This window comes from Ambystoma mexicanum, chromosome 5q (assembly GCF_040938575.1).
Source record: "Ambystoma mexicanum isolate Mex_15411 chromosome 5q, UKY_AmexF1_1, whole genome shotgun sequence".
Lineage (NCBI taxonomy): Eukaryota > Metazoa > Chordata > Amphibia > Caudata > Ambystomatidae > Ambystoma > Ambystoma mexicanum.
In genome coordinates, this window is record NC_090933.1 from 1,274,233,781 (window position 1) to 1,274,251,241 (window position 17,461).

The 17,461-nt window shown below is 60.8% G+C and overlaps 22 non-coding genes across 22 annotated transcripts; all 22 read right to left on the reverse strand.

The window, feature by feature from the left end:
* Nucleotides 1–347: 347 nt before the first annotated feature.
* On the reverse strand, nucleotides 348–511 carry LOC138499456 (U1 spliceosomal RNA). Its single transcript, XR_011279452.1, has one exon. It is a non-coding gene; the product is annotated as a U1 spliceosomal RNA (small nuclear RNA).
* A 612-nt stretch (nucleotides 512–1,123) lies between these two features.
* On the reverse strand, nucleotides 1,124–1,287 carry LOC138499457 (U1 spliceosomal RNA). The gene has a single exon (XR_011279453.1). It is a non-coding gene; the product is annotated as a U1 spliceosomal RNA (small nuclear RNA).
* Nucleotides 1,288–1,899: 612 nt separating this feature from the next.
* LOC138499459 (U1 spliceosomal RNA) lies at nucleotides 1,900–2,063 on the reverse strand. The gene has a single exon (XR_011279454.1). It is a non-coding gene; the product is annotated as a U1 spliceosomal RNA (small nuclear RNA).
* Nucleotides 2,064–2,858: 795 nt separating this feature from the next.
* Nucleotides 2,859–3,022, reverse strand: LOC138499460 (U1 spliceosomal RNA). The gene has a single exon (XR_011279455.1). It is a non-coding gene; the product is annotated as a U1 spliceosomal RNA (small nuclear RNA).
* Nucleotides 3,023–3,634: 612 nt separating this feature from the next.
* LOC138499461 (U1 spliceosomal RNA) lies at nucleotides 3,635–3,798 on the reverse strand. Its single transcript, XR_011279456.1, has one exon. It is a non-coding gene; the product is annotated as a U1 spliceosomal RNA (small nuclear RNA).
* A 612-nt stretch (nucleotides 3,799–4,410) lies between these two features.
* LOC138499462 (U1 spliceosomal RNA) lies at nucleotides 4,411–4,574 on the reverse strand. The gene has a single exon (XR_011279457.1). It is a non-coding gene; the product is annotated as a U1 spliceosomal RNA (small nuclear RNA).
* Nucleotides 4,575–5,186: 612 nt separating this feature from the next.
* LOC138499463 (U1 spliceosomal RNA) lies at nucleotides 5,187–5,350 on the reverse strand. Its single transcript, XR_011279458.1, has one exon. It is a non-coding gene; the product is annotated as a U1 spliceosomal RNA (small nuclear RNA).
* Nucleotides 5,351–5,962: 612 nt separating this feature from the next.
* Nucleotides 5,963–6,126, reverse strand: LOC138499464 (U1 spliceosomal RNA). The gene has a single exon (XR_011279459.1). It is a non-coding gene; the product is annotated as a U1 spliceosomal RNA (small nuclear RNA).
* A 612-nt stretch (nucleotides 6,127–6,738) lies between these two features.
* LOC138499465 (U1 spliceosomal RNA) lies at nucleotides 6,739–6,902 on the reverse strand. The gene has a single exon (XR_011279460.1). It is a non-coding gene; the product is annotated as a U1 spliceosomal RNA (small nuclear RNA).
* Nucleotides 6,903–7,514: 612 nt separating this feature from the next.
* LOC138499466 (U1 spliceosomal RNA) lies at nucleotides 7,515–7,678 on the reverse strand. Its single transcript, XR_011279461.1, has one exon. It is a non-coding gene; the product is annotated as a U1 spliceosomal RNA (small nuclear RNA).
* A 612-nt stretch (nucleotides 7,679–8,290) lies between these two features.
* Nucleotides 8,291–8,454, reverse strand: LOC138499467 (U1 spliceosomal RNA). Its single transcript, XR_011279462.1, has one exon. It is a non-coding gene; the product is annotated as a U1 spliceosomal RNA (small nuclear RNA).
* Nucleotides 8,455–9,066: 612 nt separating this feature from the next.
* Nucleotides 9,067–9,230, reverse strand: LOC138499468 (U1 spliceosomal RNA). The gene has a single exon (XR_011279463.1). It is a non-coding gene; the product is annotated as a U1 spliceosomal RNA (small nuclear RNA).
* A 796-nt stretch (nucleotides 9,231–10,026) lies between these two features.
* Nucleotides 10,027–10,190, reverse strand: LOC138499470 (U1 spliceosomal RNA). Its single transcript, XR_011279464.1, has one exon. It is a non-coding gene; the product is annotated as a U1 spliceosomal RNA (small nuclear RNA).
* Nucleotides 10,191–10,984: 794 nt separating this feature from the next.
* Nucleotides 10,985–11,148, reverse strand: LOC138499471 (U1 spliceosomal RNA). The gene has a single exon (XR_011279465.1). It is a non-coding gene; the product is annotated as a U1 spliceosomal RNA (small nuclear RNA).
* Nucleotides 11,149–11,760: 612 nt separating this feature from the next.
* On the reverse strand, nucleotides 11,761–11,924 carry LOC138499472 (U1 spliceosomal RNA). Its single transcript, XR_011279466.1, has one exon. It is a non-coding gene; the product is annotated as a U1 spliceosomal RNA (small nuclear RNA).
* A 612-nt stretch (nucleotides 11,925–12,536) lies between these two features.
* On the reverse strand, nucleotides 12,537–12,700 carry LOC138499473 (U1 spliceosomal RNA). The gene has a single exon (XR_011279467.1). It is a non-coding gene; the product is annotated as a U1 spliceosomal RNA (small nuclear RNA).
* A 612-nt stretch (nucleotides 12,701–13,312) lies between these two features.
* Nucleotides 13,313–13,476, reverse strand: LOC138499006 (U1 spliceosomal RNA). The gene has a single exon (XR_011279067.1). It is a non-coding gene; the product is annotated as a U1 spliceosomal RNA (small nuclear RNA).
* A 612-nt stretch (nucleotides 13,477–14,088) lies between these two features.
* LOC138499474 (U1 spliceosomal RNA) lies at nucleotides 14,089–14,252 on the reverse strand. Its single transcript, XR_011279468.1, has one exon. It is a non-coding gene; the product is annotated as a U1 spliceosomal RNA (small nuclear RNA).
* Nucleotides 14,253–14,864: 612 nt separating this feature from the next.
* Nucleotides 14,865–15,028, reverse strand: LOC138499475 (U1 spliceosomal RNA). Its single transcript, XR_011279469.1, has one exon. It is a non-coding gene; the product is annotated as a U1 spliceosomal RNA (small nuclear RNA).
* A 612-nt stretch (nucleotides 15,029–15,640) lies between these two features.
* Nucleotides 15,641–15,804, reverse strand: LOC138499476 (U1 spliceosomal RNA). The gene has a single exon (XR_011279470.1). It is a non-coding gene; the product is annotated as a U1 spliceosomal RNA (small nuclear RNA).
* A 612-nt stretch (nucleotides 15,805–16,416) lies between these two features.
* LOC138499019 (U1 spliceosomal RNA) lies at nucleotides 16,417–16,580 on the reverse strand. Its single transcript, XR_011279075.1, has one exon. It is a non-coding gene; the product is annotated as a U1 spliceosomal RNA (small nuclear RNA).
* Nucleotides 16,581–17,192: 612 nt separating this feature from the next.
* Nucleotides 17,193–17,356, reverse strand: LOC138499477 (U1 spliceosomal RNA). The gene has a single exon (XR_011279471.1). It is a non-coding gene; the product is annotated as a U1 spliceosomal RNA (small nuclear RNA).
* Between the last annotated feature and the right edge of the window lie 105 nt (nucleotides 17,357–17,461).

A 17,461-nucleotide genomic window follows, 5' to 3' on the forward strand; every position in this document is an offset into this window, starting at 1 on the left:
CGGCAGCTGGTAGCCAGTGAACCCCCCCCCCCCCCCCCAATCCCCAGGAGCTGGATGGGACTTCTTAAGGTTGGAGGGCCTGGCCGTGATAACAGAGCCCGGGCGGGGCGGGGCAGGGCGGCTTCAAGAACTACTGGGGCCCCTGATATCATGGGGCGCACAAGTCTGGGGTTAGGCGCCTGTGCACTTGACCCCTCCAGTGAATGCTGGCCCTCTGGACTGCAGCAACATTCAGAGGCTACCTACTCACACACGTGACTTAAGAAACTCTGCTGCAAGACCAGGGGCTCCGTGTGTAAACAAGCTGACTCTGCACACTAAACTTTTTCTTTCTTTGACCAATAAATCAGGGGATAGCGCGAACGCAGTCCCCCACTACCAGAAATAATGCAGTCGAGTATCCCGCATTTGGGGACATCGCAGGGGTCAGCAAATCCGATGTGCAATGGATGAGCCTCACCCTGGGAGATCTGCCTTGTTGATCACAGATGCTCCCCTGCCAGGTAAGTATGAGTTGCGAGCAAGAGGGCAGGGGTTGGGCCTGTTCTGGAATCCCCGCTAAGCGAGGGTGAGAAGGCAGGCCCTGACCCAGCCCCAGCCCTCCCGGAAGCCCCGAGCGCCTGCAGAGCTGCCTGTCCCACGTTCAGGGGGAAGCTCCGGCAGGCAGAGCTCAGCAGAAGAGGCACATTGCAGCACAGGTCCTTTCTCCCATCAGGCCCTGCTCCGCCCGAGATTTGCATACATTCCGGCCTGGCCCCCAGCCTGCAGGCCCAGTCGGATAGCGAGCAGGCCTGGTGCAGTGCGCCCACTGGCCTGTCGGCCCCCAGGGCCCATGGCCCTCCTGAGCCGACAGGCCACCCCGCTTAACAAGAGCGTCTTGGGTGGGGTGCTCCCCAGCAGGACACGGCAACGCCGTGAAGGCAACGCCCGATCGTGCCCGATCGGTGCTAGGCGCCTGTGCACTTGACCCCTCCAGTGAATGCTGGCCCTCTGGACTGCAGCAACATTCAGAGGCTACCTACTCACACACGTGACTTAAGAAACTCTGCTGCAAGACCAGGGGCTCCGTGTGTAAACAAGCTGACTCTGCACACTAAACTTTTTCTTTCTTTGACCAATAAATCAGGGGATAGCGCGAACGCAGTCCCCCACTACCAGAAATAATGCAGTCGAGTATCCCGCATTTGGGGACATCGCAGGGGTCAGCAAATCCGATGTGCAATGGATGAGCCTCACCCTGGGAGATCTGCCTTGTTGATCACAGATGCTCCCCTGCCAGGTAAGTATGAGTTGCGAGCAAGAGGGCAGGGGTTGGGCCTGTTCTGGAATCCCCGCTAAGCGAGGGTGAGAAGGCAGGCCCTGACCCAGCCCCAGCCCTCCCGGAAGCCCCGAGCGCCTGCAGAGCTGCCTGTCCCACGTTCAGGGGGAAGCTCCGGCAGGCAGAGCTCAGCAGAAGAGGCACATTGCAGCACAGGTCCTTTCTCCCATCAGGCCCTGCTCCGCCCGAGATTTGCATACATTCCGGCCTGGCCCCCAGCCTGCAGGCCCAGTCGGATAGCGAGCAGGCCTGGTGCAGTGCGCCCACTGGCCTGTCGGCCCCCAGGGCCCATGGCCCTCCTGAGCCGACAGGCCACCCCGCTTAACAAGAGCGTCTTGGGTGGGGTGCTCCCCAGCAGGACACGGCAACGCCGTGAAGGCAACGCCCGATCGTGCCCGATCGGTGCTAGGCGCCTGTGCACTTGACCCCTCCAGTGAATGCTGGCCCTCTGGACTGCAGCAACATTCAGAGGCTACCTACTCACACACGTGACTTAAGAAACTCTGCTGCAAGACCAGGGGCTCCGTGTGTAAACAAGCTGACTCTGCACACTAAACTTTTTCTTTCTTTGACCAATAAATCAGGGGATAGCGCGAACGCAGTCCCCCACTACCAGAAATAATGCAGTCGAGTATCCCGCATTTGGGGACATCGCAGGGGTCAGCAAATCCGATGTGCAATGGATGAGCCTCACCCTGGGAGATCTGCCTTGTTGATCACAGATGCTCCCCTGCCAGGTAAGTATGAGTTGCGAGCAAGAGGGCAGGGGTTGGGCCTGTTCTGGAATCCCCGCTAAGCGAGGGTGAGAAGGCAGGCCCTGACCCAGCCCCAGCCCTCCCGGAAGCCCCGAGCGCCTGCAGAGCTGCCTGTCCCACGTTCAGGGGGAAGCTCCGGCAGGCAGAGCTCAGCAGAAGAGGCACATTGCAGCACAGGTCCTTTCTCCCATCAGGCCCTGCTCCGCCCGAGATTTGCATACATTCCGGCCTGGCCCCCAGCCTGCAGGCCCAGTCGGATAGCGAGCAGGCCTGGTGCAGTGCGCCCACTGGCCTGTCGGCCCCCAGGGCCCATGGCCCTCCTGAGCCGACAGGCCACCCCGCTTAACAAGAGCGTCTTGGGTGGGGTGCTCCCCAGCAGGACACGGCAACGCCGTGAAGGCAACGCCCGATCGTGCCCGATCGGTGCTCGGACGGGGCCGGCGGCAGCTGGTAGCCAGTGAACCCCCCCCCCCCCCAATCCCCAGGAGCTGGATGGGACTTCTTAAGGTTGGAGGGCCTGGCCGTGATAACAGAGCCCGGGCGGGGCGGGGCAGGGCGGCTTCAAGAACTACTGGGGCCCCTGATATCATGGGGCGCACAAGTCTGGGGTTAGGCGCCTGTGCACTTGACCCCTCCAGTGAATGCTGGCCCTCTGGACTGCAGCAACATTCAGAGGCTACCTACTCACACACGTGACTTAAGAAACTCTGCTGCAAGACCAGGGGCTCCGTGTGTAAACAAGCTGACTCTGCACACTAAACTTTTTCTTTCTTTGACCAATAAATCAGGGGATAGCGCGAACGCAGTCCCCCACTACCAGAAATAATGCAGTCGAGTATCCCGCATTTGGGGACATCGCAGGGGTCAGCAAATCCGATGTGCAATGGATGAGCCTCACCCTGGGAGATCTGCCTTGTTGATCACAGATGCTCCCCTGCCAGGTAAGTATGAGTTGCGAGCAAGAGGGCAGGGGTTGGGCCTGTTCTGGAATCCCCGCTAAGCGAGGGTGAGAAGGCAGGCCCTGACCCAGCCCCAGCCCTCCCGGAAGCCCCGAGCGCCTGCAGAGCTGCCTGTCCCACGTTCAGGGGGAAGCTCCGGCAGGCAGAGCTCAGCAGAAGAGGCACATTGCAGCACAGGTCCTTTCTCCCATCAGGCCCTGCTCCGCCCGAGATTTGCATACATTCCGGCCTGGCCCCCAGCCTGCAGGCCCAGTCGGATAGCGAGCAGGCCTGGTGCAGTGCGCCCACTGGCCTGTCGGCCCCCAGGGCCCATGGCCCTCCTGAGCCGACAGGCCACCCCGCTTAACAAGAGCGTCTTGGGTGGGGTGCTCCCCAGCAGGACACGGCAACGCCGTGAAGGCAACGCCCGATCGTGCCCGATCGGTGCTAGGCGCCTGTGCACTTGACCCCTCCAGTGAATGCTGGCCCTCTGGACTGCAGCAACATTCAGAGGCTACCTACTCACACACGTGACTTAAGAAACTCTGCTGCAAGACCAGGGGCTCCGTGTGTAAACAAGCTGACTCTGCACACTAAACTTTTTCTTTCTTTGACCAATAAATCAGGGGATAGCGCGAACGCAGTCCCCCACTACCAGAAATAATGCAGTCGAGTATCCCGCATTTGGGGACATCGCAGGGGTCAGCAAATCCGATGTGCAATGGATGAGCCTCACCCTGGGAGATCTGCCTTGTTGATCACAGATGCTCCCCTGCCAGGTAAGTATGAGTTGCGAGCAAGAGGGCAGGGGTTGGGCCTGTTCTGGAATCCCCGCTAAGCGAGGGTGAGAAGGCAGGCCCTGACCCAGCCCCAGCCCTCCCGGAAGCCCCGAGCGCCTGCAGAGCTGCCTGTCCCACGTTCAGGGGGAAGCTCCGGCAGGCAGAGCTCAGCAGAAGAGGCACATTGCAGCACAGGTCCTTTCTCCCATCAGGCCCTGCTCCGCCCGAGATTTGCATACATTCCGGCCTGGCCCCCAGCCTGCAGGCCCAGTCGGATAGCGAGCAGGCCTGGTGCAGTGCGCCCACTGGCCTGTCGGCCCACAGGGCCCATGGCCCTCCTGAGCCGACAGGCCACCCCGCTTAACAAGAGCGTCTTGGGTGGGGTGCTCCCCAGCAGGACACGGCAACGCCGTGAAGGCAACGCCCGATCGTGCCCGATCGGTGCTAGGCGCCTGTGCACTTGACCCCTCCAGTGAATGCTGGCCCTCTGGACTGCAGCAACATTCAGAGGCTACCTACTCACACACGTGACTTAAGAAACTCTGCTGCAAGACCAGGGGCTCCGTGTGTAAACAAGCTGACTCTGCACACTAAACTTTTTCTTTCTTTGACCAATAAATCAGGGGATAGCGCGAACGCAGTCCCCCACTACCAGAAATAATGCAGTCGAGTATCCCGCATTTGGGGACATCGCAGGGGTCAGCAAATCCGATGTGCAATGGATGAGCCTCACCCTGGGAGATCTGCCTTGTTGATCACAGATGCTCCCCTGCCAGGTAAGTATGAGTTGCGAGCAAGAGGGCAGGGGTTGGGCCTGTTCTGGAATCCCCGCTAAGCGAGGGTGAGAAGGCAGGCCCTGACCCAGCCCCAGCCCTCCCGGAAGCCCCGAGCGCCTGCAGAGCTGCCTGTCCCACGTTCAGGGGGAAGCTCCGGCAGGCAGAGCTCAGCAGAAGAGGCACATTGCAGCACAGGTCCTTTCTCCCATCAGGCCCTGCTCCGCCCGAGATTTGCATACATTCCGGCCTGGCCCCCAGCCTGCAGGCCCAGTCGGATAGCGAGCAGGCCTGGTGCAGTGCGCCCACTGGCCTGTCGGCCCCCAGGGCCCATGGCCCTCCTGAGCCGACAGGCCACCCCGCTTAACAAGAGCGTCTTGGGTGGGGTGCTCCCCAGCAGGACACGGCAACGCCGTGAAGGCAACGCCCGATCGTGCCCGATCGGTGCTAGGCGCCTGTGCACTTGACCCCTCCAGTGAATGCTGGCCCTCTGGACTGCAGCAACATTCAGAGGCTACCTACTCACACACGTGACTTAAGAAACTCTGCTGCAAGACCAGGGGCTCCGTGTGTAAACAAGCTGACTCTGCACACTAAACTTTTTCTTTCTTTGACCAATAAATCAGGGGATAGCGCGAACGCAGTCCCCCACTACCAGAAATAATGCAGTCGAGTATCCCGCATTTGGGGACATCGCAGGGGTCAGCAAATCCGATGTGCAATGGATGAGCCTCACCCTGGGAGATCTGCCTTGTTGATCACAGATGCTCCCCTGCCAGGTAAGTATGAGTTGCGAGCAAGAGGGCAGGGGTTGGGCCTGTTCTGGAATCCCCGCTAAGCGAGGGTGAGAAGGCAGGCCCTGACCCAGCCCCAGCCCTCCCGGAAGCCCCGAGCGCCTGCAGAGCTGCCTGTCCCACGTTCAGGGGGAAGCTCCGGCAGGCAGAGCTCAGCAGAAGAGGCACATTGCAGCACAGGTCCTTTCTCCCATCAGGCCCTGCTCCGCCCGAGATTTGCATACATTCCGGCCTGGCCCCCAGCCTGCAGGCCCAGTCGGATAGCGAGCAGGCCTGGTGCAGTGCGCCCACTGGCCTGTCGGCCCCCAGGGCCCATGGCCCTCCTGAGCCGACAGGCCACCCCGCTTAACAAGAGCGTCTTGGGTGGGGTGCTCCCCAGCAGGACACGGCAACGCCGTGAAGGCAACGCCCGATCGTGCCCGATCGGTGCTAGGCGCCTGTGCACTTGACCCCTCCAGTGAATGCTGGCCCTCTGGACTGCAGCAACATTCAGAGGCTACCTACTCACACACGTGACTTAAGAAACTCTGCTGCAAGACCAGGGGCTCCGTGTGTAAACAAGCTGACTCTGCACACTAAACTTTTTCTTTCTTTGACCAATAAATCAGGGGATAGCGCGAACGCAGTCCCCCACTACCAGAAATAATGCAGTCGAGTATCCCGCATTTGGGGACATCGCAGGGGTCAGCAAATCCGATGTGCAATGGATGAGCCTCACCCTGGGAGATCTGCCTTGTTGATCACAGATGCTCCCCTGCCAGGTAAGTATGAGTTGCGAGCAAGAGGGCAGGGGTTGGGCCTGTTCTGGAATCCCCGCTAAGCGAGGGTGAGAAGGCAGGCCCTGACCCAGCCCCAGCCCTCCCGGAAGCCCCGAGCGCCTGCAGAGCTGCCTGTCCCACGTTCAGGGGGAAGCTCCGGCAGGCAGAGCTCAGCAGAAGAGGCACATTGCAGCACAGGTCCTTTCTCCCATCAGGCCCTGCTCCGCCCGAGATTTGCATACATTCCGGCCTGGCCCCCAGCCTGCAGGCCCAGTCGGATAGCGAGCAGGCCTGGTGCAGTGCGCCCACTGGCCTGTCGGCCCCCAGGGCCCATGGCCCTCCTGAGCCGACAGGCCACCCCGCTTAACAAGAGCGTCTTGGGTGGGGTGCTCCCCAGCAGGACACGGCAACGCCGTGAAGGCAACGCCCGATCGTGCCCGATCGGTGCTAGGCGCCTGTGCACTTGACCCCTCCAGTGAATGCTGGCCCTCTGGACTGCAGCAACATTCAGAGGCTACCTACTCACACACGTGACTTAAGAAACTCTGCTGCAAGACCAGGGGCTCCGTGTGTAAACAAGCTGACTCTGCACACTAAACTTTTTCTTTCTTTGACCAATAAATCAGGGGATAGCGCGAACGCAGTCCCCCACTACCAGAAATAATGCAGTCGAGTATCCCGCATTTGGGGACATCGCAGGGGTCAGCAAATCCGATGTGCAATGGATGAGCCTCACCCTGGGAGATCTGCCTTGTTGATCACAGATGCTCCCCTGCCAGGTAAGTATGAGTTGCGAGCAAGAGGGCAGGGGTTGGGCCTGTTCTGGAATCCCCGCTAAGCGAGGGTGAGAAGGCAGGCCCTGACCCAGCCCCAGCCCTCCCGGAAGCCCCGAGCGCCTGCAGAGCTGCCTGTCCCACGTTCAGGGGGAAGCTCCGGCAGGCAGAGCTCAGCAGAAGAGGCACATTGCAGCACAGGTCCTTTCTCCCATCAGGCCCTGCTCCGCCCGAGATTTGCATACATTCCGGCCTGGCCCCCAGCCTGCAGGCCCAGTCGGATAGCGAGCAGGCCTGGTGCAGTGCGCCCACTGGCCTGTCGGCCCCCAGGGCCCATGGCCCTCCTGAGCCGACAGGCCACCCCGCTTAACAAGAGCGTCTTGGGTGGGGTGCTCCCCAGCAGGACACGGCAACGCCGTGAAGGCAACGCCCGATCGTGCCCGATCGGTGCTAGGCGCCTGTGCACTTGACCCCTCCAGTGAATGCTGGCCCTCTGGACTGCAGCAACATTCAGAGGCTACCTACTCACACACGTGACTTAAGAAACTCTGCTGCAAGACCAGGGGCTCCGTGTGTAAACAAGCTGACTCTGCACACTAAACTTTTTCTTTCTTTGACCAATAAATCAGGGGATAGCGCGAACGCAGTCCCCCACTACCAGAAATAATGCAGTCGAGTATCCCGCATTTGGGGACATCGCAGGGGTCAGCAAATCCGATGTGCAATGGATGAGCCTCACCCTGGGAGATCTGCCTTGTTGATCACAGATGCTCCCCTGCCAGGTAAGTATGAGTTGCGAGCAAGAGGGCAGGGGTTGGGCCTGTTCTGGAATCCCCGCTAAGCGAGGGTGAGAAGGCAGGCCCTGACCCAGCCCTAGCCCTCCCGGAAGCCCCGAGCGCCTGCAGAGCTGCCTGTCCCACGTTCAGGGGGAAGCTCCGGCAGGCAGAGCTCAGCAGAAGAGGCACATTGCAGCACAGGTCCTTTCTCCCATCAGGCCCTGCTCCGCACGAGATTTGCATAAATTCCGGCCTGGCCGCCAGCCTGCAGGCCCAGTCGGATAGCGAGCAGGCCTGGTGCAGTGCGCCCACTGGCCTGTCGGCCCCCAGGGCCCATGGCCCTCCTGAGCCGACAGGCCACCCCGCTTAACAAGAGCGTCTTGGGTGGGGTGCTCCCCAGCAGGACACGGCAACGCCGTGAAGGCAACGCCCGATCGTGCCCGATCGGTGCTAGGCGCCTGTGCACTTGACCCCTCCAGTGAATGCTGGCCCTCTGGACTGCAGCAACATTCAGAGGCTACCTACTCACACACGTGACTTAAGAAACTCTGCTGCAAGACCAGGGGCTCCGTGTGTAAACAAGCTGACTCTGCACACTAAACTTTTTCTTTCTTTGACCAATAAATCAGGGGATAGCGCGAACGCAGTCCCCCACTACCAGAAATAATGCAGTCGAGTATCCCGCATTTGGGGACATCGCAGGGGTCAGCAAATCCGATGTGCAATGGATGAGCCTCACCCTGGGAGATCTGCCTTGTTGATCACAGATGCTCCCCTGCCAGGTAAGTATGAGTTGCGAGCAAGAGGGCAGGGGTTGGGCCTGTTCTGGAATCCCCGCTAAGCGAGGGTGAGAAGGCAGGCCCTGACCCAGCCCCAGCCCTCCCGGAAGCCCCGAGCGCCTGCAGAGCTGCCTGTCCCACGTTCAGGGGGAAGCTCCGGCAGGCAGAGCTCAGCAGAAGAGGCACATTGCAGCACAGGTCCTTTCTCCCATCAGGCCCTGCTCCGCCCGAGATTTGCATACATTCCGGCCTGGCCCCCAGCCTGCAGGCCCAGTCGGATAGCGAGCAGGCCTGGTGCAGTGCGCCCACTGGCCTGTCGGCCCCCAGGGCCCATGGCCCTCCTGAGCCGACAGGCCACCCCGCTTAACAAGAGCGTCTTGGGTGGGGTGCTCCCCAGCAGGACACGGCAACGCCGTGAAGGCAACGCCCGATCGTGCCCGATCGGTGCTAGGCGCCTGTGCACTTGACCCCTCCAGTGAATGCTGGCCCTCTGGACTGCAGCAACATTCAGAGGCTACCTACTCACACACGTGACTTAAGAAACTCTGCTGCAAGACCAGGGGCTCCGTGTGTAAACAAGCTGACTCTGCACACTAAACTTTTTCTTTCTTTGACCAATAAATCAGGGGATAGCGCGAACGCAGTCCCCCACTACCAGAAATAATGCAGTCGAGTATCCCGCATTTGGGGACATCGCAGGGGTCAGCAAATCCGATGTGCAATGGATGAGCCTCACCCTGGGAGATCTGCCTTGTTGATCACAGATGCTCCCCTGCCAGGTAAGTATGAGTTGCGAGCAAGAGGGCAGGGGTTGGGCCTGTTCTGGAATCCCCGCTAAGCGAGGGTGAGAAGGCAGGCCCTGACCCAGCCCCAGCCCTCCCGGAAGCCCCGAGCGCCTGCAGAGCTGCCTGTCCCACGTTCAGGGGGAAGCTCCGGCAGGCAGAGCTCAGCAGAAGAGGCACATTGCAGCACAGGTCCTTTCTCCCATCAGGCCCTGCTCCGCCCGAGATTTGCATACATTCCGGCCTGGCCCCCAGCCTGCAGGCCCAGTCGGATAGCGAGCAGGCCTGGTGCAGTGCGCCCACTGGCCTGTCGGCCCCCAGGGCCCATGGCCCTCCTGAGCCGACAGGCCACCCCGCTTAACAAGAGCGTCTTGGGTGGGGTGCTCCCCAGCAGGACACGGCAACGCCGTGAAGGCAACGCCCGATCGTGCCCGATCGGTGCTCGGACGGGGCCGGCGGCAGCTGGTAGCCAGTGAACCCCCCCCCCCCCCCAATCCCCAGGAGCTGGATGGGACTTCTTAAGGTTGGAGGGCCTGGCCGTGATAACAGAGCCCGGGCGGGGCGGGGCAGGGCGGCTTCAAGAACTACTGGGGCCCCTGATATCATGGGGCGCACAAGTCTGGGGTTAGGCGCCTGTGCACTTGACCCCTCCAGTGAATGCTGGCCCTCTGGACTGCAGCAACATTCAGAGGCTACCTACTCACACACGTGACTTAAGAAACTCTGCTGCAAGACCAGGGGCTCCGTGTGTAAACAAGCTGACTCTGCACACTAAACTTTTTCTTTCTTTGACCAATAAATCAGGGGATAGCGCGAACGCAGTCCCCCACTACCAGAAATAATGCAGTCGAGTATCCCGCATTTGGGGACATCGCAGGGGTCAGCAAATCCGATGTGCAATGGATGAGCCTCACCCTGGGAGATCTGCCTTGTTGATCACAGATGCTCCCCTGCCAGGTAAGTATGAGTTGCGAGCAAGAGGGCAGGGGTTGGGCCTGTTCTGGAATCCCCGCTAAGCGAGGGTGAGAAGGCAGGCCCTGACCCAGCCCCAGCCCTCCCGGAAGCCCCGAGCGCCTGCAGAGCTGCCTGTCCCACGTTCAGGGGGAAGCTCCGGCAGGCAGAGCTCAGCAGAAGAGGCACATTGCAGCACAGGTCCTTTCTCCCATCAGGCCCTGCTCCGCCCGAGATTTGCATACATTCCGGCCTGGCCCCCAGCCTGCAGGCCCAGTCGGATAGCGAGCAGGCCTGGTGCAGTGCGCCCACTGGCCTGTCGGCCCCCAGGGCCCATGGCCCTCCTGAGCCGACAGGCCACCCCGCTTAACAAGAGCGTCTTGGGTGGGGTGCTCCCCAGCAGGACACGGCAACGCCGTGAAGGCAACGCCCGATCGTGCCCGATCGGTGCTCGGACGGGGCCGGCGGCAGCTGGTAGCCAGTGAACCCCCCCCCCCCCAATCCCCAGGAGCTGGATGGGACTTCTTAAGGTTGGAGGGCCTGGCCGTGATAACAGAGCCCGGGCGGGGCGGGGCAGGGCGGCTTCAAGAACTACTGGGGCCCCTGATATCATGGGGCGCACAAGTCTGGGGTTAGGCGCCTGTGCACTTGACCCCTCCAGTGAATGCTGGCCCTCTGGACTGCAGCAACATTCAGAGGCTACCTACTCACACACGTGACTTAAGAAACTCTGCTGCAAGACCAGGGGCTCCGTGTGTAAACAAGCTGACTCTGCACACTAAACTTTTTCTTTCTTTGACCAATAAATCAGGGGATAGCGCGAACGCAGTCCCCCACTACCAGAAATAATGCAGTCGAGTATCCCGCATTTGGGGACATCGCAGGGGTCAGCAAATCCGATGTGCAATGGATGAGCCTCACCCTGGGAGATCTGCCTTGTTGATCACAGATGCTCCCCTGCCAGGTAAGTATGAGTTGCGAGCAAGAGGGCAGGGGTTGGGCCTGTTCTGGAATCCCCGCTAAGCGAGGGTGAGAAGGCAGGCCCTGACCCAGCCCTAGCCCTCCCGGAAGCCCCGAGCGCCTGCAGAGCTGCCTGTCCCACGTTCAGGGGGAAGCTCCGGCAGGCAGAGCTCAGCAGAAGAGGCACATTGCAGCACAGGTCCTTTCTCCCATCAGGCCCTGCTCCGCACGAGATTTGCATAAATTCCGGCCTGGCCGCCAGCCTGCAGGCCCAGTCGGATAGCGAGCAGGCCTGGTGCAGTGCGCCCACTGGCCTGTCGGCCCCCAGGGCCCATGGCCCTCCTGAGCCGACAGGCCACCCCGCTTAACAAGAGCGTCTTGGGTGGGGTGCTCCCCAGCAGGACACGGCAACGCCGTGAAGGCAACGCCCGATCGTGCCCGATCGGTGCTAGGCGCCTGTGCACTTGACCCCTCCAGTGAATGCTGGCCCTCTGGACTGCAGCAACATTCAGAGGCTACCTACTCACACACGTGACTTAAGAAACTCTGCTGCAAGACCAGGGGCTCCGTGTGTAAACAAGCTGACTCTGCACACTAAACTTTTTCTTTCTTTGACCAATAAATCAGGGGATAGCGCGAACGCAGTCCCCCACTACCAGAAATAATGCAGTCGAGTATCCCGCATTTGGGGACATCGCAGGGGTCAGCAAATCCGATGTGCAATGGATGAGCCTCACCCTGGGAGATCTGCCTTGTTGATCACAGATGCTCCCCTGCCAGGTAAGTATGAGTTGCGAGCAAGAGGGCAGGGGTTGGGCCTGTTCTGGAATCCCCGCTAAGCGAGGGTGAGAAGGCAGGCCCTGACCCAGCCCCAGCCCTCCCGGAAGCCCCGAGCGCCTGCAGAGCTGCCTGTCCCACGTTCAGGGGGAAGCTCCGGCAGGCAGAGCTCAGCAGAAGAGGCACATTGCAGCACAGGTCCTTTCTCCCATCAGGCCCTGCTCCGCCCGAGATTTGCATACATTCCGGCCTGGCCCCCAGCCTGCAGGCCCAGTCGGATAGCGAGCAGGCCTGGTGCAGTGCGCCCACTGGCCTGTCGGCCCCCAGGGCCCATGGCCCTCCTGAGCCGACAGGCCACCCCGCTTAACAAGAGCGTCTTGGGTGGGGTGCTCCCCAGCAGGACACGGCAACGCCGTGAAGGCAACGCCCGATCGTGCCCGATCGGTGCTAGGCGCCTGTGCACTTGACCCCTCCAGTGAATGCTGGCCCTCTGGACTGCAGCAACATTCAGAGGCTACCTACTCACACACGTGACTTAAGAAACTCTGCTGCAAGACCAGGGGCTCCGTGTGTAAACAAGCTGACTCTGCACACTAAACTTTTTCTTTCTTTGACCAATAAATCAGGGGATAGCGCGAACGCAGTCCCCCACTACCAGAAATAATGCAGTCGAGTATCCCGCATTTGGGGACATCGCAGGGGTCAGCAAATCCGATGTGCAATGGATGAGCCTCACCCTGGGAGATCTGCCTTGTTGATCACAGATGCTCCCCTGCCAGGTAAGTATGAGTTGCGAGCAAGAGGGCAGGGGTTGGGCCTGTTCTGGAATCCCCGCTAAGCGAGGGTGAGAAGGCAGGCCCTGACCCAGCCCCAGCCCTCCCGGAAGCCCCGAGCGCCTGCAGAGCTGCCTGTCCCACGTTCAGGGGGAAGCTCCGGCAGGCAGAGCTCAGCAGAAGAGGCACATTGCAGCACAGGTCCTTTCTCCCATCAGGCCCTGCTCCGCCCGAGATTTGCATACATTCCGGCCTGGCCCCCAGCCTGCAGGCCCAGTCGGATAGCGAGCAGGCCTGGTGCAGTGCGCCCACTGGCCTGTCGGCCCCCAGGGCCCATGGCCCTCCTGAGCCGACAGGCCACCCCGCTTAACAAGAGCGTCTTGGGTGGGGTGCTCCCCAGCAGGACACGGCAACGCCGTGAAGGCAACGCCCGATCGTGCCCGATCGGTGCTAGGCGCCTGTGCACTTGACCCCTCCAGTGAATGCTGGCCCTCTGGACTGCAGCAACATTCAGAGGCTACCTACTCACACACGTGACTTAAGAAACTCTGCTGCAAGACCAGGGGCTCCGTGTGTAAACAAGCTGACTCTGCACACTAAACTTTTTCTTTCTTTGACCAATAAATCAGGGGATAGCGCGAACGCAGTCCCCCACTACCAGAAATAATGCAGTCGAGTATCCCGCATTTGGGGACATCGCAGGGGTCAGCAAATCCGATGTGCAATGGATGAGCCTCACCCTGGGAGATCTGCCTTGTTGATCACAGATCCTCCCCTGCCAGGTAAGTATGAGTTGCGAGCAAGAGGGCAGGGGTTGGGCCTGTTCTGGAATCCCCGCTAAGCGAGGGTGAGAAGGCAGGCCCTGACCCAGCCCCAGCCCTCCCGGAAGCCCCGAGCGCCTGCAGAGCTGCCTGTCCCACGTTCAGGGGGAAGCTCCGGCAGGCAGAGCTCAGCAGAAGAGGCACATTGCAGCACAGGTCCTTTCTCCCATCAGGCCCTGCTCCGCCCGAGATTTGCATACATTCCGGCCTGGCCCCCAGCCTGCAGGCCCAGTCGGATAGCGAGCAGGCCTGGTGCAGTGCGCCCACTGGCCTGTCGGCCCCCAGGGCCCATGGCCCTCCTGAGCCGACAGGCCACCCCGCTTAACAAGAGCGTCTTGGGTGGGGTGCTCCCCAGCAGGACACGGCAACGCCGTGAAGGCAACGCCCGATCGTGCCCGATCGGTGCTAGGCGCCTGTGCACTTGACCCCTCCAGTGAATGCTGGCCCTCTGGACTGCAGCAACATTCAGAGGCTACCTACTCACACACGTGACTTAAGAAACTCTGCTGCAAGACCAGGGGCTCCGTGTGTAAACAAGCTGACTCTGCACACTAAACTTTTTCTTTCTTTGACCAATAAATCAGGGGATAGCGCGAACGCAGTCCCCCACTACCAGAAATAATGCAGTCGAGTATCCCGCATTTGGGGACATCGCAGGGGTCAGCAAATCCGATGTGCAATGGATGAGCCTCACCCTGGGAGATCTGCCTTGTTGATCACAGATGCTCCCCTGCCAGGTAAGTATGAGTTGCGAGCAAGAGGGCAGGGGTTGGGCCTGTTCTGGAATCCCCGCTAAGCGAGGGTGAGAAGGCAGGCCCTGACCCAGCCCCAGCCCTCCCGGAAGCCCCGAGCGCCTGCAGAGCTGCCTGTCCCACGTTCAGGGGGAAGCTCCGGCAGGCAGAGCTCAGCAGAAGAGGCACATTGCAGCACAGGTCCTTTCTCCCATCAGGCCCTGCTCCGCCCGAGATTTGCATACATTCCGGCCTGGCCCCCAGCCTGCAGGCCCAGTCGGATAGCGAGCAGGCCTGGTGCAGTGCGCCCACTGGCCTGTCGGCCCCCAGGGCCCATGGCCCTCCTGAGCCGACAGGCCACCCCGCTTAACAAGAGCGTCTTGGGTGGGGTGCTCCCCAGCAGGACACGGCAACGCCGTGAAGGCAACGCCCGATCGTGCCCGATCGGTGCTAGGCGCCTGTGCACTTGACCCCTCCAGTGAATGCTGGCCCTCTGGACTGCAGCAACATTCAGAGGCTACCTACTCACACACGTGACTTAAGAAACTCTGCTGCAAGACCAGGGGCTCCGTGTGTAAACAAGCTGACTCTGCACACTAAACTTTTTCTTTCTTTGACCAATAAATCAGGGGATAGCGCGAACGCAGTCCCCCACTACCAGAAATAATGCAGTCGAGTATCCCGCATTTGGGGACATCGCAGGGGTCAGCAAATCCGATGTGCAATGGATGAGCCTCACCCTGGGAGATCTGCCTTGTTGATCACAGATGCTCCCCTGCCAGGTAAGTATGAGTTGCGAGCAAGAGGGCAGGGGTTGGGCCTGTTCTGGAATCCCCGCTAAGCGAGGGTGAGAAGGCAGGCCCTGACCCAGCCCCAGCCCTCCCGGAAGCCCCGAGCGCCTGCAGAGCTGCCTGTCCCACGTTCAGGGGGAAGCTCCGGCAGGCAGAGCTCAGCAGAAGAGGCACATTGCAGCACAGGTCCTTTCTCCCATCAGGCCCTGCTCCGCCCGAGATTTGCATACATTCCGGCCTGGCCCCCAGCCTGCAGGCCCAGTCGGATAGCGAGCAGGCCTGGTGCAGTGCGCCCACTGGCCTGTCGGCCCCCAGGGCCCATGGCCCTCCTGAGCCGACAGGCCACCCCGCTTAACAAGAGCGTCTTGGGTGGGGTGCTCCCCAGCAGGACACGGCAACGCCGTGAAGGCAACGCCCGATCGTGCCCGATCGGTGCTAGGCGCCTGTGCACTTGACCCCTCCAGTGAATGCTGGCCCTCTGGACTGCAGCAACATTCAGAGGCTACCTACTCACACACGTGACTTAAGAAACTCTGCTGCAAGACCAGGGGCTCCGTGTGTAAACAAGCTGACTCTGCACACTAAACTTTTTCTTTCTTTGACCAATAAATCAGGGGATAGCGCGAACGCAGTCCCCCACTACCAGAAATAATGCAGTCGAGTATCCCGCATTTGGGGACATCGCAGGGGTCAGCAAATCCGATGTGCAATGGATGAGCCTCACCCTGGGAGATCTGCCTTGTTGATCACAGATGCTCCCCTGCCAGGTAAGTATGAGTTGCGAGCAAGAGGGCAGGGGTTGGGCCTGTTCTGGAATCCCCGCTAAGCGAGGGTGAGAAGGCAGGCCCTGACCCAGCCCCAGCCCTCCCGGAAGCCCCGAGCGCCTGCAGAGCTGCCTGTCCCACGTTCAGGGGGAAGCTCCGGCAGGCAGAGCTCAGCAGAAGAGGCACATTGCAGCACAGGTCCTTTCTCCCATCAGGCCCTGCTCCGCCCGAGATTTGCATACATTCCGGCCTGGCCCCCAGCCTGCAGGCCCAGTCGGATAGCGAGCAGGCCTGGTGCAGTGCGCCCACTGGCCTGTCGGCCCCCAGGGCCCATGGCCCTCCTGAGCCGACAGGCCACCCCGCTTAACAAGAGCGTCTTGGGTGGGGTGCTCCCCAGCAGGACACGGCAACGCCGTGAAGGCAACGCCCGATCGTGCCCGATCGGTGCTAGGCGCCTGTGCACTTGACCCCTCCAGTGAATGCTGGCCCTCTGGACTGCAGCAACATTCAGAGGCTACCTACTCACACACGTGACTTAAGAAACTCTGCTGCAAGACCAGGGGCTCCGTGTGTAAACAAGCTGACTCTGCACACTAAACTTTTTCTTTCTTTGACCAATAAATCAGGGGATAGCGCGAACGCAGTCCCCCACTACCAGAAATAATGCAGTCGAGTATCCCGCATTTGGGGACATCGCAGGGGTCAGCAAATCCGATGTGCAATGGATGAGCCTCACCCTGGGAGATCTGCCTTGTTGATCACAGATCCTCCCCTGCCAGGTAAGTATGAGTTGCGAGCAAGAGGGCAGGGGTTGGGCCTGTTCTGGAATCCCCGCTAAGCGAGGGTGAGAAGGCAGGCCCTGACCCAGCCCCAGCCCTCCCGGAAGCCCCGAGCGCCTGCAGAGCTGCCTGTCCCACGTTCAGGGGGAAGCTCCGGCAGGCAGAGCTCAGCAGAAGAGGCACATTGCAGCACAGGTCCTTTCTCCCATCAGGCCCTGCTCCGCCCGAGATTTGCATACATTCCGGCCTGGCCCCCAGCCTGCAGGCCCAGTCGGATAGCGAGCAGGCCTGGTGCAGTGCGCCCACTGGCCTGTCGGCCCCCAGGGCCCATGGCCCTCCTGAGCCGACAGGCCACCCTGCTTAACAAGAGCGTCTTGGGTGGGGTGCTCCCCAGCAGGACACGGCAACGCCGTGAAGGCAACGCCCGATCGTGCCCGATCGGTGCTAGGCGCCTGTGCACTTGACCCCTCCAGTGAATGCTGGCCCTCTGGACTGCAGCAACATTCAGAGGCTACCTACTCACACACGTGACTTAAGAAACTCTGCTGCAAGACCAGGGGCTCCGTGTGTAAACAAGCTGACTCTGCACACTAAACTTTTTCTTTCTTTGACCAATAAATCAGGGGATAGCGCGAACGCAGTCCCCCACTACCAGAAATAATGCAGTCGAGTATCCCGCATTTGGGGACATCGCAGGGGTCAGCAAATCCGATGTGCAATGGATGAGCCTCACCCTGGGAGATCTGCCTTGTTGATCACAGATGCTCCCCTGCCAGGTAAGTATGAGTTGCGAGCAAGAGGGCAGGGGTTGGGCCTGTTCTGGAATCCCCGCTAAGCGAGGGTGAGAAGGCAGGCCCTGACCCAGCCCCAGCCCTCCCGGAAGCCCCGA